The 27,759-nt window shown below is 40.3% G+C and overlaps 1 long non-coding RNA gene across 2 annotated transcripts in view; it reads right to left on the bottom strand.

The window, feature by feature from the left end:
• Positions 1-7,006: 7,006 nt before the first annotated feature.
• Positions 7,007-27,759, bottom strand: part of LOC118922761 (uncharacterized) — a 66,617-nt gene continuing 45,864 nt past the window's right edge. For both annotated transcript variants that reach the window (XR_005028870.2, XR_005028869.2), the window contains one exon: positions 7,007-7,743. This is a non-coding gene — a long non-coding RNA (uncharacterized LOC118922761). The remainder of the gene's footprint in view (positions 7,744-27,759) is intronic.

Raw genomic sequence — 27,759 nt, 5'->3', positions numbered from 1 at the left:
ATACACATTCTTCTCAAGTGCACATGGAACATTCTCCAGAATAGACCACATACTAGGCCACAAAAATAGCCTCAGTAAATTCAAAAAGATTGATATTCTACCAACTAACTTTTCAGACTACAAAGGTATAAAACTAGAGATAAATTGTACGAAGAAAGCAAAAAGGCTCACAAACACATGGAGGCTTAACAACATGCTCCTAAATAGTCAATGGATTAAAGACCAAATTAAAATGGAGATCCAGCAATATATGTAAATAGATGACAACAACAACACAAAGCCCCAACTTCTGTGGGATGCAGCAAAAGCAGTCTTAAGAGGAAAGTATATAGCAATCCAGGCATATTTAAAGAAGGAAGAACAAACCCAAATGAATAGTCTAACGTCACAATTATCAAAATTGGAAAAAGAAGAACAAATGAGGCCTAAGGTCAGCAGACGGAGGGACATAATAAAGATCAGAGAAGAAATAAATAAAATTGAGAAGAATAAAACAATAGAAAAAAATCAATGAAACCAAGAGCTGGTTCTTTGAGAAAATAAACAAAAGAGATAAGCCTCTAGCCAGACTTATTAAGAGAAAAAGAGAATCAACACACATCAACAGAATCAGAAACGAGAAAGGAAACATCACGATGGACCCAACAGAAATACAAAGAATTATTAGAGAATACTATGAAAACCTATATGCGAAGAAGCTGGAAAACCTACAAGAAATGGACAACTTCCTGGAAAAATACAACCTTCCAAGACTGACCAAGGAAGAAAGACAAAATCTAAACAAACCAATTACTAGCAAAGAAATTGAAGCAGTAATAAAAAAACTACCCAAGAACAAAACCCCTGGGCCAGATGGATTTACCTCGGAATTTTATCAGTGATACAGAGAAGATATAATTCCCATTCTCCTTAAAGTTTTCCAAAAAACAGAAGAGGAGAGAATACTCCCAAACTCATTCTATGAAGCCAACATCACCCTAATACCAAAACCAGGCAAAGACCCCACCAAAAAAGAAAATTACAGACCCTGATGAACGTAGATGCAAAAATACTTAACAAAATATTAGCAAACTGAATTCAAAAATACATCAAAAGGATCATACACCATGACTAAGTGGGATTCATCCCAGGGATGCAAGGATGGTAGAACATCTGAAAATACATCAACATCATCCACCACATAAACAAAAAGAAGGACAAAAACCACATGATCATCTCCATAGGTGCTGAAAAAGCATTTGACAAAATTCAACATCCATTCATGATAAAAACTCTCAACAAAATGGGTATAGAGGGCAAGTACCTCAACATAATAAAGGCCATCTATGATAAATCCACAGCCAACATCATACTGAATAGCGAAAAGCTGAAAGCTTTTCCTCTGCGATCGGGAACAAGACAGGGATGCCCACTCTCCCCACTGTTATTCAACATAGTACTGGAGGTCCTAGCCATGGCAATTAGACAAAGAAATACAAGGAATCCAAATTGGTAAAGAAGAAGTCAAACTGTCATTATTTGCAGATGACATGATATTGTACATAAAAAATCCTAAAGACTCTACTCCAAAACTACTAGAACTGATATAGGAATACAGCAAAGTTGCAGGATACAAAATTCACACACAGAAATCTGTGTCTTTCCTATACACTAACAATGAACTAATAGAGAAATCAGGAAAACAATTCCATTCACAACTGCATCAAAAAGAATAAAATACTTTGGAATAAACCTTACCAAGGAAGTGAAAGACCTATACCCTGAAAAATATAAGACTCTTAAGAGAAATTAAAGAGGTCATTAACAAATGGAACTCATACCATGCTATTGGCTAGGAAGAATTAATATTGCTAAAATGGCCATCCTGCCCAAAGCAATATACAGATTTGATGCAATCCCTATCAAATTACCAGCAACATTCTTCAAGGAACTAGAACAAATAATTAAAAAATTCATATGGAAACACCAAAGACCCCGAATAGCCAATCCTGAGAAGGAAGAATAAAGTTGGGGGGATCTCGCTCCTCAACTTCAAGCTCTACTACAAAGCCACAGTAATCAAGACAGTTTGGTACTGGCACAGGAACAGAGCCACAGACCAGTGGAACAGAATAGAGACCCCAGATATTAACCCAAATATTTATGGTCAAATAATATATGATAAAGGAGCCATGGACATACAATGGGGAAATGACAGTTTCTTCAACAGATGTTGCTGGCAAAACTGGACAGCTACATGTAAGAGAATGAAACTGGATCACTGTCTAACCCCATACACAAAAGTAAACTCCAAATGTATCAAAGACCTGAATGTAAGTCATGAAACCATAAAACTCTTAGAAAAAAACATAGGCAAAAATGTCTTGGACATAAACATGAGTGACTTCTTCATGAATATATCTCCCCGGGCAAAGGAAACAAAAGCAAAAATGAACAAATGGGACTATATAAAGCTGAAAAACTTCTGTACAGCAAAGGATGTACACCATCAATAGAACAAAAAGGTGCCCTACAGTATGGGAGAATATATTCATAAATGAAAGATCCGATAAAGGGTTGACATCCAAAATATGTAAAGAGCTCATGCACCTCAACAAACAAAAAGCAAATAATCCAATTAAAAAATGGGCAGAGGAGCTGAAAAGACACTTCTCCAAAGAAGAAATTCAGATGGCCAACAGACACATGAAAAGATGCTCCACATCACTTGTCATCAGAGAAATGCAAATTAAAACCACAATGAAATATCACCTCACACCAGTAAGGATGCCACCATCCAAAAGACAAACAACAACAAATGTTGGCGAGGTTGCGGAGAAAGAGGACCCCTCCTACACTGCTGGTGGGAATGCAAATTTAGTTCAACCCTTGTGAAAAGCAGTATGAAGGTTCCTCAAAAAGCTCAAAATAGAAATACCATTTGACCCAGGAATTCCACTCCTAGGAATTTACCCTAAGAATGCAGCATTCCAGTTTGAAAAAGACAGGTGCACCCCTATGTTTATCTCAGCACTATTTACAATAGCCAAGAAATGGAAGCAACCTAAATGTCCATCAGTAGATGAATGGATAAAGAAGAAGTGGTACATATGCACAATGGAATATTACTCAGCCATAAGAAAAAAACAGATCTTACCATTTGCAACAACATGGCTGGAGCTAGAGGGTATTATGCTCAGTGATACCAAAGGGAATCACTTTGGTTTTGCTTACATTGGTTGCCATGGCATCAGAGCCACCTCAGTCAAACAGCCTCATTGTTTAATTAATTTAACAGTATATAACATTATAGTAACAAATTTTCTAATATTGAATGATCCTATAGTTTCTGATTTAAACAGTAAAAGAGAAAACAGCCAAATATTTATCAGTCAATCCTAAATGAAAAATAAATACATAAAGGAGAATGTTACTAATATACAAAGTAGAGATCAAGGCAAAAAGCGTGAAGTGAGATATGAATGGATATTTACTTTATTTTATATTTTGCTTGTTTCTTTATGCTTTAAAAATGGAAACAACATGAACCCTCCTACACTGTTGGTGGGAATCTAAGTTGGTGAAATCGTTGTGGAAAGCAGTATGGAGGTTCCACAAAAAACTAAAAATAGAAATACCATTCGATCTAGTAGTTTCACTTCTAGGAATTTACCCAAAGAAAACAAAATCCCTGATTCAGAAAGATATATGCACCCCTATATTTATCACTGCACTATTTGCACTAGCTAAATTATGGAAGCAACCTAAGTATCCATCAGTAGAGGAATGGATAAAGAAGGGGTGGTACATATGTACAATGAAATATTATTCAGCCATAAAGAAAGAAGAAATCCTGCCATTTACAATGACATGGATGGACTTGAGGGTTTTATGATCAGTGAAATAAGCCAGGGAAAGAAAGGCAAATACCATATGATTTCACTTATTTGTGGAATATAAATACAAAGCAAAACAGAAGGAACAAAACAGCAGTAGACTCACAGACACTGAGAAGTGACTAATGCTTACCAAGGGGGAGGGTTTGGGGTGAGTGCAGGGTGAGGGTGAGGGGGATAAAGAGGCACAATAATTCACAATCACAATATAAGTTAGTCATGGGACAGTAGTACAGCACAGAGAATATAGTCAATGATTTTGTAACATCTTTTTACGTTGAGAGAGAGTAACTGCACTAGAAGGGGCGAGGATTTAATAGTATGGGTGACTCTTAGATACACTGTGTTGTACATTTGAAACCAATATGATTGTATATCAGCAATACTTCAATTAAAAAAAAATGCAAACACCACATAGGCAGGGATCTGAAGCAGAGATAATACCAGAACATTATAAAAGTAAAAGTAAAAGTTTAATTTTGTCCTCCCTCCAGCCATGAACCCAGTTTACTGAAAGAAAACTACTGTCAAATACCTTAGTAAAGGTTACACTTCATGTTCCTGTTAACCATGAATAAGACTGTGTCAAAATATAACACCCAAAAAAGAAATTAACAGATATAATATTGCTAGGTATATGTATTTTAAAACACTTTTCTCGGTCTTTCACAAATCACACAGGCAATAAATAAGGTAGATTATGGAGGCTATAATGACAAAATTAACCAAGTTATCTTAATAGCTTCACATCAGATGTTAACCTTTCACACAGATAATATTTTTTTTCCCAATGTCAATAGAATTTATTATTAGGCAACTAAAAAAGTTAATAACATTTAAGAGTGGAAATTATACAGAGCAGATTATCTGAGCACAATGCTCTAACACAAAATACTAGTATCAATATTTTAAATTCTAAGTAACCAACATACTGTAGTTGGAATTTTAACTAGAAACATATTTAAACATGAAGGCACAGTATACAAAGGAAAAACTATCCAGATTCTAGAATCAACTTCCTTCAAGAAATTGCTTTTTCCCCCCATAGACAGACCTATACACACACACAAAACTTATGAATTGAACTTCAATTTCACAATGATACAAGAAAAACATTAATTTCATTCCATGAAGAAAGGCATATAAATTTTGTTATTAACCTTAATGAAATTATAAAGGTAAAAGTTGAATGAGCATGTCACTCATGGAAGAATGGATTCATTTTTTTTTTGCTGATCGTGGCCATTGAAATTAATAAAAGAAAAAGAAAAAGAAAAGAAGTGAACAGCAAGGACTTTGCTTATGCACTATACCAGATAATTTATCAGCTGTAAAGAAATACAAGAGGGAAGAATCAATGCACAGAAAATCCTGCCAAGATGTGACTGAATTAAGTCATACTTCCCAGTATGAGAATATTACTGACATCATATTCTGGAATAAGGATGTCACAGAGTATTTTGTTTGATTTTGATTAGACACTTCTTGTCTCTTGCTGATCACAGCAATTGTAGCTTCATCTCCTGTTTCAAGTGGTACATGGGTGTTTGATTGGTTGACAGCCAATCAGATGAGGATTTATTTATCCATGACAAAACCTATTGCCTGAAGTCAGCGTTCACTAGTTTATACTGTTGTGTGTCTCTTACTCTTCAACTGCACCATGGAAACATCTTGCTCTGCAGACATCATATTAATATGATTGTTTAGTCTCCGTGCATTTCTCAGAATTTTCACCTCCCAGGGATAATTCCAGAGTCTCTTGGGTTATAACTTTCACAAAGGAAACACCTGAAGAAATTAGCCCTGCCATGAGTCACAGATGAATTGGGAGGAATGGTGGGACCCGACGGGGTTTCCCTCCTTCCTTGGTTCTTCTATGTCCATGCTTTTTCCAGTTTTCCCCGTGACCAGCCTAGCTAACAATGGTTCCGTTTTATAGGATAGGTTTTATTTTAGTTATTGTGTTTCAAGAACTGGTTAGAGTTATCTAGCAAGTCTTCTAATTCACTAGTTTGTTTTATTGCGATGCTTTCTACTTTCTCTAGAATATTGTTGCATTCTTTAACAAAATTTAGTTATTTGCTGATTGAATAATTCTTTTCCACAATAAGAAATGAAGGCATTGGAGCTCCTGAATTTTCTCTTAGAATAACCTTAACTTTGTTTCGTGTGCTCTGATCTGTTATTATTATTTTATTTTTTTTCTACTAGTTACAGAATTTCCAAGTTGTTGAGGTTTGTTTTGCCTCTTCACTTTCATTGCTGATTTTCTCTTTTATTGCATTTTTATTACATTGCTGTCAGAGAAAAGTAGGTTATATTCTTTTTGGTGGGATATTACTGAGGTGTTTATGGTGGAATAATTACAGTAAATTGCAGTAATTATTTATTAGCATTTGCAAAGAAGGTGTGTTCAGGGTATACATTTCAAAATTTATCCAGGTTTATAACTTGGTATAAATTTTCTCCATTTGATATTTCTCATATTACAAAAGTAATGCTTCCTTGCTATATTAAGTATAACAGTACAATAAGGATGCAAAAATCAAAGCTAATTATCTCCCTTCCCGTCTCCAAACTCACTAAGTGCAAAGAAAGGATCCTTCCATTTTTTCATACATAATCTTTAACACATACAGATTTAACCTTTTAAAGTACATCACTTTATCCTCTTTTTTCTTAGTACTACTTAAGAAGTATACTAATTTTTCAGTTTTTAACAATTTTGTTGTTTTTGCTCTAGTTCTTGAATCTGTGCTTCAAATATTTTGATTTTTTTTTTGGTGTATATAGTTTTATGACATTTATGTATTGTGTATAAATATCTATAATGATTACTAAGTGAACCTCTGACCTGTTTACTTCTTTTTGCCTTAACTTCTTACTATTGCTTTTTTTAAACTGAATCAGCCTGCTTATACTTTTGTTCATTCTTTTACTTGTATTCTTTCTGAGATCTTTTGTCTTCAGTGTGACTCTTGTGCATGTGGATGGGTTTTATAATTTCACCTATCAGAATCTTTATATATATACATATATATATATATATATATGTATATATATTTAGAAATTGATAAAGTAAAAAAGAAAAGGAAAACCCTACATTTTCAGTACCCAGAAGAAAGTGATATTTTCTTATAGTTCTTTTATTTTTTATGCATTAAATATAACATTTTAACTAAGTTTAAAAAAATAAGGAAATAGTTTACATGACAAAAAAACTACAAGAGTCTAAAATAAAAAATGTAAGTTGTCTTCTGAATTATTCCAACCTTTAGTCCCATTTGGCTAAAATAACTTCAAAAGTTGTGTTTTGTTTTTCTGGTGGTTGCAGTTAACACTTTAAATTATATTGCTGTGTCTTGATCCTTCTGTTAAAGATGAGGGCTTTATATACTTTACCATTCACGTCCTCTTCCCTTTTCAGCTATCAATATTTGTAAATCAGAGTGTATTGTTGACTGGAGCACCTTCACTTGGCCTTTCCATGTGGCTTATGCTTGTCGTGGGTGGCCACTGGGTCCTGACAGGTAGCTAGCTGGGTTCCAGGAGCTGCAAGAGGAAGGAAGTGGAAGCTCCCAGTCCTCTCAAAGGTGAGGCTTGCATCAGGAACTGGCATGATGTAACTCTCTCCCCGCAAGTGATGTATGGATTTGTTGACTGTGAGCTTAGATGCTTCCTCAGGAAAAATATCTTACATTTGATACTTGGGCTGTGGTATTACCCCCCATTCTTTTCCCTGTAATCTCTTCTACTATCTTCCATCATAACTTCAAACTTTGCAGCCCGAGATCTTTCTTTGCTTCCCATCACTCGTGCCATTTAATCATCTTTTGGGGCTTCTTTTCCATTTTTTCAATGGAACCTGGGGAAGAAAGGGACATATCTGTTTAGTTTGCCATCATCAACCAGCTCCAAATCTTCTGCTTTTTTTCATATTCTGGGATTTAAAAAAAAATCTCAGTCTATTATTGCCAAATTATTATTATACTTTCATGTGTAAAATAATGAAAATATATTTCTCTGAGAAGCCATCATAATAACATTATCAGAAACAATAGGTACCATGATTATAATGATTTAATTCTGTTTAGAAGAACACAATAATTATTGCCAATCTATCTCTATCACAACTTCTCCTCTAATAAAGTTTAAATTTGATTCTTCTTTCAGATAGCAGGGTTATTCTTTCAAGTGGATTTTTCAGGAAGATTATATTAATGCTAAAATTACAAAGTTCCTACATATTTAAGGATATATTTCTCATGCCTTTACATTTGAAAGATATCCTGGCTAGGTTAAGAATTCTGAGTCATAATCTTTGTTCTTAACATTGCTCCATTATCTTGTTCATCTAATATAGCTGTGGACAGTCATTTAAGGCCTGCTCAAGATACATTATTTTCCTTTAAAGGTACAAGACTCTTCTGCCTTGATGCTTGTAAGACATTTTTCAACCTTGAAATTCTATTACTTTTTCAGGATACACCTTGATCTTGGTGGAACTCTTACCACATTTTTCTCAATGCCTTCAAGAACCTGAAGGTTTAGATCTTTTCTTTCAGGAGAACCTCCTTTTATTAATTTTTTGAACAATCCTTTTTTTTTGGTTCTTTTTTCTAGGGATACCTATTATGTGTATGTTGCATCATCTTTGTTTCTTTTCAGATTTATAACTCAGGTGTTAGCTAAGGTCTCTTGGCCCTTTGAAGACCACATAACTGTTCTTCTCTAGCCAAATCCAAGATGGATGAAAGACCAAAAAATTCACAGTATCAACTAAGTCCTTGTCTTTATTTATCTCAATATGCTCATAGATACACACTTATAAGCAGACAAAACTATGTGGCTTTCTTAAAAAATTGATTTTCCCAAGAAATCAACTGACATCAATTTTTAGTTGAATTTACTTAAGATTTGAGAAGATATGAGGAAGAGTTACATCCCAGGGCCTTGGCCTGATACCTCCCTCACTCCGTCTCTACTCCTCTTCCCACTCCTGTTCCTCATCCTCTCCATCCGGGACGGTTGCCAAACTCTCCCCTTGTGTTTGTGTACAGTAACTTCTTATTTTCTTTAAAACCTTTTTACCAGATTACCAAGCCTGGCGTTGACTGAGTGGTAGGGGTGGGGGCATTAGAACTTTTCTACTTTTACAATCTGCTCTACCAAACAAAGGCATCAGTCACAGGTACATTCAGGTGCTTACATGATGTCATCAAGATTATATTTCCTTCCAGTCCTCTCAGGTTATGTTTGTCTCTCTCTCTCTTTTTTTTTTTGCATGTGACCTAATTCTCTTCTGATACAAAATATGCTCATTATATGTGGCAGGAAATATGTCCACTGATAGCCCCAGTCCAATGTATAACCTTATCATGCTTGGTAAAAAAATGAGACACTCCCTCTCTTTCCCAATATTTCAATTCTCTTGGAAGAAATATGGTTGGACTTGCTTGGGTTGATGCCCAGTTGCATTGTGTAAACATGGCTGGCGTGTCACGATCAGATGGAGTGGAAGTGTCGCAACCCTCATCACCAGCCCCATGGGAATCCTGTGGGGTCTGTGCAGACCCCCAGTGCAAAGAAAAATGTTATATTGAGAAGACAAAAGCAACAGATGTCTACCACACCTCATTCTCTTTGGTATGGAAATGTTCCCTGGCTGTGTTCCCTTTCTCATCTTGCATTTAGTTAAGGGTTATTTCCAGGACCTTTTAGAACATTTTCACTTAAATTTTAATATTTGTATCTTATTAAAAATTTGAAAAATTAGCCTTGGCTTGTGTTTTGATCTCTTTTGTGATTTTTTTTTGTCTCCCCAGTAGATTTCAGGGAGAGGAGTAACAGGGGGAAGTTACTTTTATGAAAGGTCTTTTGTTTGTGTTTTGCTGGCTCGTGAAACATGGTGGAAACTGAAGAGCAAATGACAATTGAGAAGAATAGGAGGAAAGACTGAAAGAAAATTGACATCACAAATCACAACCTTTCAAAGTGAAATTATAGTTGCTGCTATGTCTCCACGTACGAGAGGCAGAGGGAGCTACACTGAGGCAAGTCATGACAAGGCAATTTCATCAGTACAAGTACTCCATCAGCTAGGTATCTGAATGGCAGTAGGGTTAAAGAAAAATCTTGCTTTAAAGCTAATTACTGAAAACGGTGCACATCCATTGAGCACTTAAGATTTCTCAGGTACTGTGCTAAGAACTCAGTGTACACATGGGTGGTTAAAACAGACAGTCTTAAGCACTTAAAATCTAGCTATTGTGTTATATAAATACCTTACTTCCTCCATATCCTTCATTCTTTAATATAAACAATGATTTTAGATGACTCTACTGTATGTAGTAATATCTATCATTTGGTGAGGTCCTATTATGTTATATATATTTTATATATGCTATCTCTAATCCTTTAAGAGCTCTATGAAGTGTGATCAACTCCAATTTACATGAGAATAATGAGGTTTCAAGAGTTAAATAAATTCCTCAAGATCAAGTGGCAGAGCCAGGACTGGAACACAATCCAGTCTGCCTGTCTCCCACTCTGTCTTCTCCTTCAACGCTTCTCTGTGCATCTTCTCATCTTTGCATCTTGCTCTCATAGTTCCTCAGTTTGACCCAGTTTGGCCTTTCCCACTGGCCCATAGTCTTTGTCCTGCCCTTAGTTGGTGTCTACCCCTGGTCCAAAAAGGGGTGCCTGGTGTGGTTCATGGAGTTCAGTTATGGCCGCCTAAGCTGGTCTCTGCATCAGTGGCCACTGGAGGTAGAGGTTCCCTTGGAAGAGAATGCCAACATTAGTGAAGATGATGACTGGCCTGAAATGCATCAAAGGGTAGCAGAATATGCTTCCCTAAAATGTGCTACTTTGACTTACAGATTATTTCCAGCTGAAGACAACAGAGAAGAAACAGGTACAAGAAAATCTCTGTGTCCTCCCTCTATTTGCCAAAAAGCAGGGCATAAATTTTTAAAGGTGAGTCCACTTCCCCTCTCTATGAGGAAGGACAGAAATTGCCCAGCAGAGAAAACTTTAGACTCTTATCAGCCTGGAGATGGCACCAGAGGAATCTACACAGCAAACTTTACTAACTAGCCCTTATCTTCCTTAGTTTCACCATATATCTGCCTTCCCACAATTTGCCACTCCTGGGAGCTCACAGTCATTTTCCCTGGTCTTGTTACTTTTCTACAGAATTATTGTTCTTTTGTTAAGATGCTATCGGACCCCAAGTTCTGACCACCCTCTTTGAGTCACTCAGCAGGGCACACTCCCATGTACATAGGTCCCTCCTGTTATGACTCTTTTGTTTCTTTCTTGTTAATTTCTCTTGTCAGTCTGATTTGCAGGGCCCCAGCCAGTAAACCTAAGATGGATGAGGGAAAAGATTTTTTTCCTTCTTCTACAGCAGACATATCTAAATGGCTTTTATTAACTTATTGACATGATTTTATTGAATTTTGTGTCATAGTTAACACAGGACTTGCCCAGAGTCATCTAGTACAGATGAGAGGGCCAGCCAACAACTGAATTAGATGTAAAATTGAAAAACGACAATACAAATATCAAAAAAAGGAATGATAAAGCAATTAGAGCATAGAAGTTGTCACATAATCATCAAAAGTGATGTTTTCAAAAAAATTTAAAGTAAAAAAAAAAGGAGACAATTTCTAAATACATCACATATTATGTGAACATAGTGTGCATTTTTAAATAATTAGAAGGAACTATGAAGTTAAAAGTAAAAGAGAAGAAGAAAAGAAGGGGGTATTTTCCTGGAAAGTGCCAATCCAAGGAGTTCTAGAAACAGGAGAGGAAAGCTAGAAAACATACACTTTTCTGCCTTAGTGTTGGGGAAGAGAGCCCCAGACCAGCAGGCAGATGATCCCAGAGCAGACAAACATCATGAGTTCTTACATTCTGGTAAAAATACTGGGTCACAGAGTGAGCTCCCTTTGTTGGTGTTGTACATGGCTGATTTAGGATTCTGATGTTCACCCTGTACTTTGGCTCATAAAGGTGATGCTCTTGCGAGTATTTCTGTCTTTTTGAGAACATGCCCCTGCCTTGCTAGACTACGAGGCTGGCTGGCTGGGTTACAAAGCAGCCCCTGGGTGGATAAAGTCAGACAGTCACCTCATTCACCTCAAAGTTAACCAGGGAAGCTCTGAAACTAAAGAGCAGAGAAAGCAAGCCCCTGAACTGTGGTCACCTTGCTGCAGCAAAAAGAAACCAAACAGGTTCAACCTGAAACTGCCGACCAGCCTTGCCCATTTCCTCACCCCAGTTTTGAGATCATTCAACTAAGGGACCAGCTTTTTCTATTTGGCCCAAAGCAAATGCTCACATCCTGGGATCTTATACAGCATATAGGCTGGCTCCAAGACACAACGCCTCAACTGTTTGTCCCTAACAGAACACCCACATACATTTTGAGGTTATAGAGGTAGATTTTTGTGGATAAGGAAGGAATAATTCCATAAACACAAACTGGGAAGCCATTGGTTAGATGGAACCAGGGAAGAAAGCCTAGGAGAAAAAGCAGACCACAAGCTGGATATGAGTCAACAAAGCAATAGAAAACACATCCACATGCAGCATTTGAAAATGTTCAATGGAAGCATTGTTTGTAAGACAATGCTACCTCTTTCTCTATCCCCTGCTACTGAAGACAGAAGTGGGATACTGTTGCGAAAAGAACCACAATGACAGCATGAAATCTGGAAAACAAACTATGAAGACAGAGTGAATAGAAAAACTTAGAGTTTTATAGATGTGCAATAGAAATCACTAAGTGTATGGCTGCTTATAGTGAGGGAAATAGCAAGGTAGAGTGAGAAGGAAGGGTTACAGGGGTTAGTTCACACCATTCACTGGCAGAACCACAAAGTACAATCATCAAACGAAAGGGTTTCAGGTAAGCATTCTGAACTTAAGTAGAAAAGTCTCCTCAAATCTGGGATAAACTGCCATTAGACTATTCACATAAAATAGTGGTTAGTATTTGTTGTGTTATGTCAATACATATTACATGAATTGGCTTACTTAATCCTCACAGAAACACTAGCTGTTGTAGCCTCATTTTGCAAAGTGACGAAATTGAGGCACAGGAAGTTTAAGTATCTCAGTCAAGGTCTTTCTGCTAATGTCAATGGAAGGTTTTGCATCAGGAAACCTGACTGCTATCCAGGAGCTTAGAGCTCCAGTGTTCATTCAGTGTACTCACCTATACAGCTCACTCCATGACCTTCCTTTTTGAGTTTATGTCTGTTCCAGTAGGTCTGATCATCACAAGAAATCTTGGAATGGACCAAGACTCAGTAATTATACCAATGTGTATTTGCATACAATTTTGTAAGTACTTACTTTCTTATGAATGTTCTCACTTCTTGCAAAGTCCTGAAAGCATGTTGAGGATTATTCTCCTCATTCTGAAGGTGAGATAACTAGAGTCTGTAGAGTTTGAGAGACTTGTCCAAGGACACACAGCCAGCACATCACAGAACCAGAGCTAGAATCCATATCCAGTGAGTGGTCCCCCATGTGGAGGAACCCCAGAGGCCTGGGAAAGTCTCTGCTCTTTGGGATCTCTCAAGTCACTAATAAGGTAATACATAGACCATAGTAGATCCTCAGTAGATAATAGTGTTGAAAGATTTTGGTAGCAGAAAGAATATTAAAGTGCTAGTGTAAAAGTGGAACAGTGTGAGCACTCTGCATAGAAGCTTAAAAGAGATCTTAATTTTATTCTAGAAGGGACCTTTCCTGAGTCCTTTCTGCCCTTGTTCCTAGGGAAGGCTATCAGTTGGGTAATCTCAATGCATGTGTTTCAGAATGGTATGGGAAGGCAGATGCTGTTTAACAATGTGATGCTCTTATTAATGTGCCTTTCAATGATGTAAAAGGGGGAAGGGTCTTCACTTGGAGCAGAACTATTTTTTCTTTACTTTTTTTAATTGATAGGGGATTTCTGCTTATAAGTAAAATTGTAGTATTTCCAGAATATTTCACCTGGCTTTAGTACATATGCATATCAACAGGAGCTCAAGGGTGGAGAGAAGAATGGCTTTAGTGCATTTGCATCATTCCTCAGGGGTGGAGAGAAGTTCATCTCCATATCAATGGGTAATTACCTGGGCAAGGAGGGCTTATCAGTACCCAAGAGGTGAGGAGAGGGCCGGTTTTGCTGTTGCTGGACCAGGAAAGAGAGTAGGCCCAGGGGAGCAGTTTTGAAGCAATAAACGGATTTTAAACTTTATTTCTCCCTTTCACTGATTTCAGTTTTTTTGGGTTTTTTTTCCCTGTTCTTATTTATTTATTTATTTCATTATTTTATTTTGTTATCATTAATCTACAATTATATGAAAAACATTATGTTTACTAGGCTCTCCCCTTCACCAAGTCCCCCCCACAAACCCCATTACACTCACTGTCCATCAGCGTAGTAAGATGTTGTAGAATCACTACTTGTCTTCTCTGTGTTGCACAGCCCTTTCCCCCACTCCCCACATAATACATGCCAATCATAATGCCCCCTTTCTTCTTCCCCGCTCTTATCCTTCCCTACCCTCCCATCCTCCCCAGTCACTTTCCCTTTGGTAACTGTTAGTCCATTCTTGGGTTCTGTGATTCTGCTGCTGTTTTGTTCCTTCAGTTTTTCTTTGTTCTTATATTCCACATATAAGTGAAATCATTTGGTATTTGTCTTTCTCCGCTTGGCTTATTTCACTGAGCATAATACCCTCTAGCTCCATCCATGTTGTTGCAAATTGTAGGATTTGTTTTCTTCTTATGGCTGAATAATATTCCATTTTGTGTATATGTACCACATCTTTATCCATTCATCTACTAATGGACACTTAGGTTGCTTCCATTTCTTGGCTATTGTAAATAGTACTGCAATAAACATAGGAGTGCATCTGTCTTTTTCAAACTGCAGTGCTGCATCCTTAGGGTAAATTCCTAGAAGTGGAATTCCTGGGTCAAATGGTAAGTCTATTTTGAGCTTTTTGAGGAGCATCCATATTGCTTTCCACAATGGTTGAACTAATTTACATTCCCACCAGCAGTGTAGGAGGGTTCCCCTTTCTCCACAGCCTCGCCAACATTTGTTGTTGTTTGCCTTTTGGATGGTAGCCATCCTTACTGGTGTGAGGTGATATGTCATTATGGTTTTAATTTGCATTTTTCTGATAACTAGTGATGTGGAGCATCTTTTCATGTGTCTGTTGGCCATCTGAATTTCTTCTTTGGAGAACTGTCTGTTCAGCTCCTCTGCTCATTTTTTAATTGGATTATTTGCTTTTTGTTTCTTGAGGTGCATGAGTTCTTTATATATTTTGGATGACAAGCCTTTATCGGATCTGCCATTTACAAATATATTCTCCCATACTGTAGGGTGCCTTTTTCTTCTATTGATGGTGTCCTTTGCTGTACAGAAGCTTTTAAGCTTGATGTAGTCCCACTTGTTTGTTTTTGCTTTTGTTTTCCTTGCCCAGGGAGATATGTTCATGAAGAAGTCGCTAATGTTTATGTCCAAGAGATTTTTGCCTATGTTTTTTTCTAAGAGTTTTATGTTTTCATGACTTACATTCAGGTCTTTGATCCACTTCGAATTTACTTTTGTGTATGGGGTTAGACAGTGATCCAGTTTCATTCTCTTATATGTAGCTGTCCAGTTTTGCCAGCAACATCTGTTGAAGAGACTGTCATTTCGCCATTGTATGTCCATGGCTCCTTTATTGAATATTAATTCACTATATATGTTTGGGTTAATATCTGGAGTCTCTAATCTGTTCCACTGGTCTGTGGCTCTGTTCTTGTGCCAGTACCAAATTGTCTTGATTACTATGGCTTTGTAGTAGAGCTTGAAGTTGGGGAGTGAGATCCCCCCCACTTTATTCTTCTTTCTCGGGATTGCTTTGGCTATTCGGGGTCTTTGGTGTTTCCATATAAATTTTTGCACTATTTGTTTCAGTTCATTGAAGAATGGTGTTGGTAATTTGATAGGTATTGCATCAAATCTGTATATTGCTTTGGGCAGGATGGCCATTTTGATGATATTATTTCTTCCTAGCCAAGAGAATGGGATGAGTTTCCATTTGTTAGTGTCCTCTTTAATTTCTCTTAAGAGTGTTTTATAGTTTTCAGGGTATGGGTCTTTCACTTCTTTGGTTAGGTTTATTCCTAGGTATTATATTCTTTTTGATGCAATTGTGAATGGAATTGTTTTCCTGATTTCTCTTTCTGTTGGTTCATTGTTAGTGTATAGGAAAGCCACAGATTTCTGGGTGTTAATTTTGTATCATGCAACTTTGCTGTATTCCGATATCAGTTCTAGTAGTTTTGGAGTGGAGTCTTTAGGGTTTTTTATGTACAATATCATGTCATCTGCAAATAGTGACAGTTTAACTTCTTCTTTACCAATCTGGATTCCTTGTATTTCTTTGTTTTGTCTAATTGTCGTGGCTAGGACCTCCAGTACTATGTTAAATAACAGTGGTGAGAATGGGCATCCCTGTCTTGTTCCCGATCTTAGAGGAAAAGCTTTCAGCTTCTCGCTGTTCAGTATGATGTTAGCTGTGGGTTTATCATATATGGCCTTTATTATGTTGAGGTACTTGCCATCTATACCCATTTTGCTGAGAATTTTTATCATGAATGGATGTTGAATTTTGTCAAATGCTTTTTCAGCATCTATGGAGATGATCATGTGGTTTTTATCCTTCCTTTGTCTATGTGGTGGATGATGTTGATGGATTTTCGAATGTTGTACCATCCTTGCATCCCTGGGATGAATCTTACTTGGTCGTGGTGTATGATCCTTTTGTATATTTTTGAATTCAGCTTGCTAGTATTCTGTTGAGTATTTTTGCATCTATGTTCATCAGGGATTTTGGTCTGTAATTCTCTTTTTTGGGAGAACAGCGACCTCTAGTGGCTTGTGCTGGGGAGCTGCATGCAGACGGTGCTTCTGATTCTTGCCCGGCTGCTATGGAGTTTAGCTCCGTGGTTGCTGTGGGTGAGGCCTGCCTCAGGCTACTGCTCCGATATGGCGGAGCTGCGTTGGAGGGGAAACGGCTGGGAGGCTGTTTATCTCTGTGAGGGGCTTCCGAGCTGCGCTGCTGCTCAGGGGGCTTGGGTGTCCGGGATTCCCAGCCGCTGGGCTAAGTGTTCGGGACACTTCTGTCCGGCTGTGGGGTCACTGTTCCTTTAAGACTTTCAAAAAGCACTCGCTTTTCTTTGTCCCAGGGGCGCTGGCTGCAGGGACCCGTTCACAGGTCTTACTGTCCTGTTTCCCTAGTTTCCAGCACCCCACGCACGCACTGTGTGTCTGCGCTCTGGTGCGGATGGCTAGGGCTTGGTGTTTAGCAGTCCTGGGCTCCCTCTCTCTCCCCACACTGACTCCTCTCCTCCCACCGGGAGCTGGGGTGAGGAGCGCTGGGTTCTTGCAGGTGTGGATGTAGTCTGGCTGTTGTCCTGTGTCTTTTGGTCTCTTTTTTAGGAAGAGTTGTATTTGTTGTATTTTCAAAAATATATATGGTTTTGGGAGGAGATTTCCACTGCTCTACTCATACCGCCATCTTGGCTCTGCCCCTGATTTCGGTTTTTAGAGGTATTTTGCCAGGGAGTTCCTTTCCTGGACTTACATGGAGCAGTTGGCAGGATTTCTCTGAACCCGAAATCTGTCATAATGGGTGCAACCTTTGGGAGGGCCGCCCCTAGAATTGGGGAGAAGTGGCACTTGCACTGAGGGACATGTGTCTACACTTGTGTGGTCATGGAGGCACCACCACTGCTGCTGGCCGTGCTGGCCCTAGCCCATGGCCTGAGCCTAAGGCTACTGCTTCTGCCACTGCTGCTGCTTCTGTTGCTGGCTGAAGCCTGCTCACAACAATGGAAAGAACATAGGTCCGCTTCACCTTGATAGAGAAGGAACTGGCTGCTGTGCACCACACCTTGCTGGCTATGGAGCCCTTTGCCAGAAAGCTCCAGCCCAGGTAATAACCACCCATCCCATCGTGGGATGGGTGCAAGACTGGACCCAAAGGCCATGGAGTGGCATGGCACAGACACCTACTGTATATCATGTGACTGGCTACTTGCCCTTTGGCATCCTCAGGGAATAATGAAGCAGATACATTGGCTCAGGTGCACTGGTTAGAAAAAAAGCCTGCCTCTGATGTGGCCGAATGACTACATTTGTGACCCATGACAGTATTTATTTGATGCAGGGCAAAAGACAATGTGGGTCCATTGGTGGGGCTTGCCATTGACCTTTGAAGAAGTCATCTGAGCCTGGAAGGAGTGCCCTGCACGTTGTGCAGATCAGCAAACCACCAAGAGGGCTTAGAGCATCTCTTTGCAGGCTATGGCCAGTCACTGGTGATGGAGAGCAATCAAGGCACCCACTTTATTGGACATGCGTTGCAAGGATATGTGCAACAATCAGGAATAAAATGGACATGGCCCTGGACATTTCGACACATGGACTGATGATGGCTGGCTCTTCTGGCACAGTGGGGAAAAAGCCTGGAAGCTGGCCTCCTGTGTATTCCTGGAATAACAGCAAAGTGGCCCCCCCAAATCATGGTTATTTGCTTCTACAGTCCTTGTGTCCTGGATGCACCCCCTGGATGCAGCTGCCGTGTGATGGCTTGAATGGATGAGCTTTGGACTTACTCTGCATGGGACTTTGAACCTAGATGACTCCTCTAGCTTGAGAATTATCATGGTTGTGTTGCTGTTGTCAAGAAAAAAATGCTTAAAGAGAGGTTTGACTTTGTTTAATGTTTGGTAAAAGTTTTGTGAGCAATCTAGCATGGTTGTTAGGAATGAGTGAACAAGTGTAGAAACATATTTTGTGCTTAGTGAGAGATTGTGCTGTAAAGTACATTTACTTAATCTGCAAAGGCTGAATCCTCTGGCTTGAGGATTATCAATATTTTATTGCTGTTGCTACTGTAAGTCATTAGTTTGGTTGGAAGAGGGAGAATGAGTAAATTGTAAGGAAAGATTTCTGGAGGGGTGGCATGTGGATAAAGTTGTAATATCTCCAGAATATCTCACCTGGTTTTAGTACATATGCATATCGACTGGTGCTCAAGGGTGGAGAGAAGTATGGCTTTAGTGTATTTGCATCATTCCTCAGGGGTGGAGAGAAGTTCATCTCCATATCAATGGGTAATTACCTGGGCAATGGAGGGCTTCTCTGTACCAGAGAGGTGAAGGGGGGGTGCCAGTTTTGCTTCTGCTGGAGCACGAGAGACAAATGGCCCTGGATTACAGTTTGTGAGCAATAAACGGATTTTAAACTTTATTTCTCCCTTTGACTGCTTTCGGATTTTAGAGGTATTTTGCCCCAGGATTTCCTTTGTCCAGACTTACACTGCTTCTTTTACCTGAAGGTGGGGAGGTGAGGCAGTTGAAAAAGAGGAAGTGGGCCCCAAGAAGAGGGTGGTAGGCTGGGGACAGAGAATAGATGGCCCATGGGGACCCAAACTAAGGGTGTGGCCAATGGTTGCCACTAACAGTGATAATAGATAATCCAGACTTAAATTTCCCTTTTCTGCAAAATAGTTCCTTGTGTTAGCTTCAAACCTTGGTAAATTCTGGTAAACATGGTGAACTTGCCTTACATCCTTTGGGAAATATGAGAAAGTGCCCTGCACATGGTGTAAGAGTGGATGAGATTAGGGCAGGGGTAGGGGTGTGGAGAGGTGGGTGTGTAATTGCCATAGGTGAACGACAAAGGAGCAGATGTGAGAAGTGACAACCAGAATGGAAGTGTGGATAGGACAAGCAACCCTCATCCACCCCAAAGAATGCTCAGAAATCGTTGGGGAGGAAATTGCAAAAGCAGGATAGGAACTTCAGGCTGTTTGTATAGGTTTTATTTAAACAGCAGTGCTCCCTCACTGTCACATGCCCTCCCCAGTCACACACACCAAAACACTGAAAGGCTGGAGGACCCAGGGAGAAGTCAGATTACTTGTGTTAAATGAATGAACTTCCATATGTCCTGAATTTAGAGAACTAATGTGGATAACCAGAAAAAGATATTGCCTCACCCTAAAGCTGTCTCTGTGTTGGGGGTTGGTGATCAATAATAAGTTAAGGGAAATGAAACCACAGAAACAACAGAACTGCAGCTATGAGAAAAATGATTTCTGAAAGCCCTATATAAATGTGTGGCTCTTTACAAACACGACTCTGTCCTTGTTAATGATTCTAGACACCTGAAAGGGGCCCTCTACTAAAGTGTAGATGACTCATTATTTCAGCCAGCGCAATTAGATTCTGCAGACATCATTTTTATAAAGAACATAGTAGGTATCTTAATCACCAAACCAAACTTTGATTATTGGCATTTGTGGAAACAGTCCTATTTATATCTTTGATATAATCTACTGTCTATTGAAAGAAATAGAACTTCAGTACACACCAGGTACATCAAGTCATAATGGGTAGCTAGATGTTTCTGGAAGAACCATCAGCAATAAAACAATAATACTGTAAATACTTAAGTGACAATAATTAGACTCAGCATTCAGAGGAGCACCATACTTACTTTAACCATTGTTATGCTTCAAAGTTGACAGAAAGGGTAGTATGCTGAAGATAATCTTTACATTTTCACAAGATCTACTTTTCACCACAATGCATTGTTTGATACACAGAAATCCTTTCTGGTGAGACTTTTTTGAGGAGTGAATGTAGTTCTATCACTTGTGATGTGAAAGTGGTAACTCCTGGGTATATGCTGACGTATGAAAAAATTTAACTCAAACAAAAATCATCCATTGAAGTGAACTATTTTAATAATATGATTCTAATATAGATCTAAGAAAAATATCAGGTTTCCTTCAAAAATAATTTTACCATCTTTTTAGAGCATTTTGTTGGTATTTGTGTAAGCTAAGCCTATTTTGAGATTTCTTACCTAACATGGTGGAGCAAAATTTGCCACCCCAAAATGCATCCCTTTAACATGTGGATTATTTTAGGCTGATCATTTAAAACAAAAACAAACAAATAGAAAAACCAGAAGGCTCTGAAACAACCTTTGACCTTCCCCCTAACTGCCTAAAAGAATTTAGATAGAGAACCTGCTCCAGGATGGCAGTTATCACCATAGATAACTAAGTATAATACGATCTAGGTTGGTGGACAGGGAGGAACTTAGCAAAATCTGTTTGTTAAAATTCTGGCCCAATCAACATTTGTTTACCAAACATTTGCCTTTTTTCATCTTCCTGTGAATCAGCTTCCTTCCCTTTGAAGTCCAGACCCCTCTCCTGAGCTCTGGAGGGCATATAAGCCTCAACTGGCTGCCTGTGAGCCTCCTGGTCTTATGGAGCCCCCAGATGAATATAAATAAATTTGATTTTTTCCTGTTAATCTATCTCAGGCCAACTTAATTCTTAGACCTTTAAAGAGCAGAGGACAATTTTTCCTCCCCTACACTAACAATACCTTTGTTCATCAGGAAGTGGTTGAACTAGAGCCTTTATAAAAAAGGAAACCCAATCAAGATGGTGTTATGGGTTGAGTTGTGTCACCCCAAAGACATATGTTGAAGTCTTAACTCCCAGGACCTCAGAATGTGACCTACTTGGAGATAGGGCCATTGAAAATATAATTAGTTAAGATGAGGTCATTCTGAAGCAGGGGGGTTCTAAGCCATCATGACTAATATCCTCAGAAGAGCCATGTGAAACAGGGACTGTGGGTGTGGTCAGAGTAGGGTGAGGGCCTCCGGAAAAAGCAAGGCAGGATATTTGCAGTCAGAGCAATCTTAACTACATGCAAGGAAACCCCCTACCAAAACTCTGTGTTAAACATTAAGCTCTAGAGTCATTCTTCAGTGAGATCAGTTGATACTCCCCAGATAAAGGAAAGTATCCCATGTTTTTATTATGCTAATTGTTTATAATAATGAGTAAGATTCAGTTTAGCATGCTAAAAGGGACTTAATGTCTCATCAAGGACAAACATTGTAAGACCACTTTTAGCAAGTCCACACTCTAAGCCCTTCATCAGTTCCCCAAAATCCTCAATGGCCTATAAATCCCCTAGACAACGCATCACCCTGGGCTCTCTTGTCCCCTCCTGGCTTGAGCCAGGAGCTCTGTCCTCTCACTGTATCTCTAAATAAAAGCCTCTCCCTGGCTCTCCTACCTTGAGTGTTTTCTAAGTTCATTCTTTGACTCCGCAAACAAGAACCCCGGCATCAGTGTGATGTCACAGGTGCAGGGAGAAGGCTATGTGATCACAGAAGCCAAGCTCTGAGCAATGCAGCTGCAAGCTGAGGGCCGCCAAGGACTGCCTGTGACACAAGAAGTTAAGGGACAGGCATGAACAGATTCTCTCACAGAACATTTGAGTGAGCATGGCTCTGCCAAGCCTTGTATTTCAGACTTCTAGCCTCCAGAACTGTGAGACAGCAAAACTCTGTTCTTTCAATCCACCCAGCTGCAGTACTCTGCAGCAGCCCTGGGAAATGAGCGCAGATGGAATGGATGCACCGGCCTCTCACACAGGGTGATGAAGTGCACAGGGCATAGACTTTGGGGTTCAGCAGAAGTAGAAATTAACCCCAACTCAGCCAATTTTTTCCTGTGTCACTTTATGCAAGGTAATTTCTTTAGTTTGTTTCCTTAGCTATATGATAGAAAGATCTTCATAAGATTGGTAAGGACATTAACTATTAAAAATATGAAAGTTACCTCTTACATATGAACACATTTAAGTGGCCCATTAATATTCAGTCATTTTACTTGTTTACATGCTCTTTCCATTGTACTTGTTGATGCAGGCTTTTTCTTATGTTTATTTCATGTGTTTATGGAATTTAAGAGCTCTTTTCCTTCTTTACAATAATTTTTAAAAAAAGAAACTTCTTTTAGAACTGTAAATTTCTAGCGACCTGGATGTTCGGTCATAATTTTGGCAAAAATTATTTTAAAAAAGAATTTTTCATAATTAATGGTAAATAGACAACTGCTATTATATGCTCTACAGTTTTGTTCAGTTGTAGATACTCTGGTTCCTTGACTGTAGTTTGAAGAGCACTCACGAAAGGGAGTACCCCACCCAAAAGATGTGGTGGGTGAAAATCCCCAGGCAAATACAAAGTTTGCTTATCTAATTATATTTTGAATGTGCTAAAAAATTTTTTTTGTGGGGCAGGGGATGTAAGTAAGATGTAGTAAGATGTAGTTCTTTCATAAAGTACTGAAATGTGAAGTACCTAACCTAATGACACAGTTTCAAAATCTGATTTATTAGTCTTATTAAAAAGGGATAAAACTGAGGCGGAGCCAAGATGGCGGCATGAGTAGAGCAGCGGAAATCTCCTCCCAAAACCACATATATCTATGAAAATATAACAAAGACAACTCTTCCTAAAATAGAGACCAGAGGACACAGGACAACATCCAGACCACATCCACACCTACAAGAACCCAGTATCTAGCGAAGGGGGTAAGATACAAACCCCGGCCCCGGGGGACCCGAGCGTCCCTCCCCCCAACTCCCGGCAGGAGGAGAGGAGACAGAGCCGGAAGGAGAGGGAGCCCAGGACTGCTGAACACCCAGCCCCAGCCATCTGGACCAGAGCACAGACACAGTGTATGCACGGGGCCCTGGATACTAGGGAAACAGGGCAGCAGGACTGGTGAGCGGGTGCCTGAGGCCGATGCCGGAGAACAAAGAAATGGGAGCGGCCATTTTATTTTTTTTATTTTTTTTATTTTTGGTGAGTGCTTTACGGGAATCTTAAAGGGAGAGGGACCCCAATACTAGAGAAACAGGGCAGCAAGACCGGTGAGCAGGTGCCTGAGGCCGGCGCCTGAGGACAAAGAAAATCGTGCAGTTTTTTTTTTTTAATTATTTATTTAATTTTGTTGTTGTAGTTGTTGTTTTGGTTTGGCAGGTGCTTTTTGGAAGTCTTAAAGGGGCAGGGCGGGACACTGAGTCCAGAGGCAGGGAATCTAGGGATCACTGGGCACTCTAACCCCCTGGGCAGCAGGAAGAATGGAGGCCCCTTACGGAGATAAATAGCCTCCCGGCTGCTCCCCTCCCAATGGGGCTCCACCATTTTGGAGCAGCAGCCTGAGCAAGGCCACGCCCACAGCAACAGTGGAGATGAACTCCATAGCAGCAGGGCAGGAAGCAGAAGCCCTGTCTGCGCGCAGCTGCGCAGCACAAGCCACTAGAGGTCGCTGTTCTCCCAGGAGAGGAGGGCCACAAACCAACAAGAAGGGAAGTTCTTCCAGCAGTCACTCGTTCCAGCTCTGCAAACTATCTCTATCACCATGAAAAGGCAAAACTACAGGCAGACAAAGATCACAGAGTCAACACCTGAGAAGGAGACAGACCTAACCAGTCTTCCTAAAAAAGAATTCAAAATAAAAATCATGAACATGCTGACGGAGATGCAGAGAAAAATGCAAGAGCAATGGGATGAAGTCCGAAGGGAGATCACAGATGCCAGGAAGGAGATTACAGAAGTGAAACAAACCCTGGAAGGATTTATAAGCAGAATGGATAAGATACAAGAGGCCATTGAAGGAATAGAAACCAGAGAACATGAACGCATAGAAGCTGACATAGAGAGAGATAAAAGGATCTCCAGGAATGAAACAATACTAAGAGAACTGTGTGACCAATCCAAAAGGAACAATATCCATACTATAGGGGTACTAGAAGAAGAGGAGAGAGGAAAAGGGATGATAGAAAGTGTCTTTGAAGAAATAATTGCTGAAAACTTCCCCAAACTGGGGGAGGAAATAATCGAACAGACCACGGAAATACACAGAACCCCCAACAGAAAGGATCCAAGGAGGACAACACCAAGACACATAATAATTAAAATGGCAAGGATCAAGGACAAGGAAAGAGTTTTAAAGGCAGCTAGAGAGAAAAAGGTCACCTATAAAGGAAAACCCATCAGGCTATCATCAGACTTCTCAACAGAAACCTTACAGGCCAGAAGAGAATGGCATGATATATTTAATACAATGAAACAGAAGGGCCTTGAACCAAGGATACTATATCCAGCATGACTAACATTTAAATATGATGGCAGGATTAAACAATTCCCAGACAAGCAAAAGCTGAGGGAATTTGCTTCCCACAAACCACCTCTACAGGGCATCTTATAGGGACTGCTCTAGATGGGAGCACTCCTAAAAAGAGCACAGAACAAAACACCCAGCATATGAAGAAAGGAGGAGGAGGAATAAGAAGGGAGAGAAGAAAACAATCTCCAGACAGTGTATATAACAGCTCAATAAGCGAGCTAAGTTAGGCAATTAAATTCTAAAGAGGCTAACCTTGAACCATTGGTAACCACGAATTTAAAGCCTGCAATGGCAATAAGTACATATCTCTCAATAGTCACCCTAAATGTAAATGGACTGAATGCACCAATCAAAAGACACAGTATTAGAATGGATAAAAAAGCAAGACCCATCTATATGCTACTTACAAGAAACTCACCTCAAATCCAAGGACATGCACAGACTAAAAGTCAAGGGATGGAAAAACATATTTCAGGCAAACAACAGAGAGAAGAAAGCAGGGGTTGCAGTACTAATATCAGACAAAATAGACTTCAAAACAAAGAAAGTAAGAAGAGATAAAGAAGTACACTACATAATGATAAAGGGCTCAGTCCAACAAGAGGATATAACCATTCTAAATATATATGCACCCAACACAGGAGCACCAGCATATGTGAAACAAATACTAACAGAAATAAAGGGGGAAATAGACTGCAATGCATTCATTTTAGGAGACTTCCACACACCACTCACCCCAAAGGATAGATCCACCAGACAGAAAATAAGTAAGGACACAGAGGCACTGAATAACACATTAGAACAGATGGACCTAATAGACATCTATAGAACTCTACATCCAAAAGCAACAGGATATACATTCTTCTCAAGTGCACATGGAACATTCTCCAGAATAGACCACATACTAGGCCACAAAAAGAGCCTCAGTAAATTCCAAAATATTGAAATTCTACCAACCAATTTTTCAGACCACAAAGGTATAAACCTAGAAATAAATTCTACAAAGAAAATGAAAAGGCTCACAAACACATGGAGGCTTAACAACATGCTTCTAAATAATCAATGGATCAACGAACAAATCAAAATAGAGATTGAAGGGCCCCCACCAGTAAGATGGTGAACTTCCGGCTTCTCTTCTGGGTCCTCGGTTCCCGCTGGCACCACCTGAAGCCCAATCACCCCTTGCCCCCCTAATCCCAGCACCTAGCCAATAGCCACCAGCCCCGTAGAAGTAACACCACAATCACCCCATGACCCTTCCTATATAACCCAGCACCTTTCCCCAATAAAGTGGAATTCTACAGTGAATTGTTGCTGTGTGTCACTTCTTTCCTTTCATTGGTGCCGAAACCCGGGAGACGGGACACCCCAACTGGGCCCCGTCTTCCCCCCAACACCAGCAGCAACTTGCCCTCGTCCTCTTTTTCTGGCACTGGCTCCTCACACTCACCACTCCTCTTTGGCCTTTAGGTAAGTTTTCCCCCAGAGTGGGCCACTCTTCCCCGAGCTATCGCAGTGCCATTGACTGTGATCATCCGGCAAGGCCCTGACGCTCGGGGACGAAGAAGAAACTCTCCCCGCCTCCGGCCTTCATGGCAGCAGCAGACCCTCAGGCCCCTCCTCCAACAGCCATAAACGAGGTGACTCCTTTGTGGATGAGAACGCTCCCTTTTCCACTTCTTCCTTCTGTTCTACCTGCCGAAATCTGTTCCGTCCACCGAAAACTCCTAGTACTAGGTCCCTCGGACTCTGGCACTCTGCCTTCTTAGAGAAGTCTGGGTGACGACCCACACTTCCTAAGAAACCGACTCGTATACGAGTTTCCACAGACCACCAAGGATCGTCGGGGATGCCCTCTGTCTCCTTGCGGTCTGCTCCCAGTCCGAGGATCTCCATTCGTCTTCCCCTGTTTGTCTCTTTCTCTGTCCTTCAGCCATGGGAGCCTCCTCATCCCTCCCTGGAGGTTCACCTCTTGAATGCCTGCTCAAGCATCTAGCCACCCTCTCCCTGACACCTGATATAAAACCAAAACTTCTCCGCAATACTGCTCCCAAGATTGGCTGACATACCCCCTAGACAATAACAACCAATGGCCCACAGGGGAACTCTTGATCCTAACATCCCTTGCGATCTTTTTAACTACTGCCAGCGCCTGAAAAAATGGAAGGAGATTCCCTATACCGAAGCTTTCTGCCTCCTCCTCCCGCCTCCCTCGCCGCCGCCGCCTCCTCCTCCCCCCACCTCCCCCCAAGTTCTCCTAGCCTGCAAGCCATCTCCCCCTCAAAAGCCTCCCGCCCACTCCCTTCCCCCTCCTCTCTTACAACTTCTCCCCCTTCCTCCACCACCATCTCCTCCACCACCTCAACCCCCTGCAGATCAAGCCTGAGCCTTTCAGCCCCCCTCTAACTAAGTTCCAAGAGCCTCCTCTGTCTTTGCCCCCATCACCTGTTTCTTCCCCACAGACTGAGCCAGAACCCTTCAGTCCTCCTCAGAGTCGGTCCCGAGGGCCTCCCAAAATTATCACCCCCCCACTCAGGAGATAGCAACATCCGAAGGCATCGTGTGCGTTCACGTCCCTTTCTCCTTAAGAGATTTAGCCCAACTTGAGAAACGCCTACGTTCCTTTTCCACTGATCCCACGACATATGTCAGAGAGTTTCAATAGACCCTCCAGTCATACAGACTCACACTTCATGACATTTTCATGCTCCTGGCTAATACCCTCCTTCCTGAAGAGCGCAGATGAGTTTGGGACTTCGCCCAAACGCACGCCACCGAAACCCACAGGACTG

The sequence above is a fragment of the Manis pentadactyla genome, chromosome 6, assembly GCF_030020395.1.
Source record: "Manis pentadactyla isolate mManPen7 chromosome 6, mManPen7.hap1, whole genome shotgun sequence".
NCBI lineage: Eukaryota > Metazoa > Chordata > Mammalia > Pholidota > Manidae > Manis > Manis pentadactyla.
The sequence above is the reverse complement of the archived record's forward strand: the minus strand, read 5'-3'. Positions and strand labels throughout refer to the sequence as shown.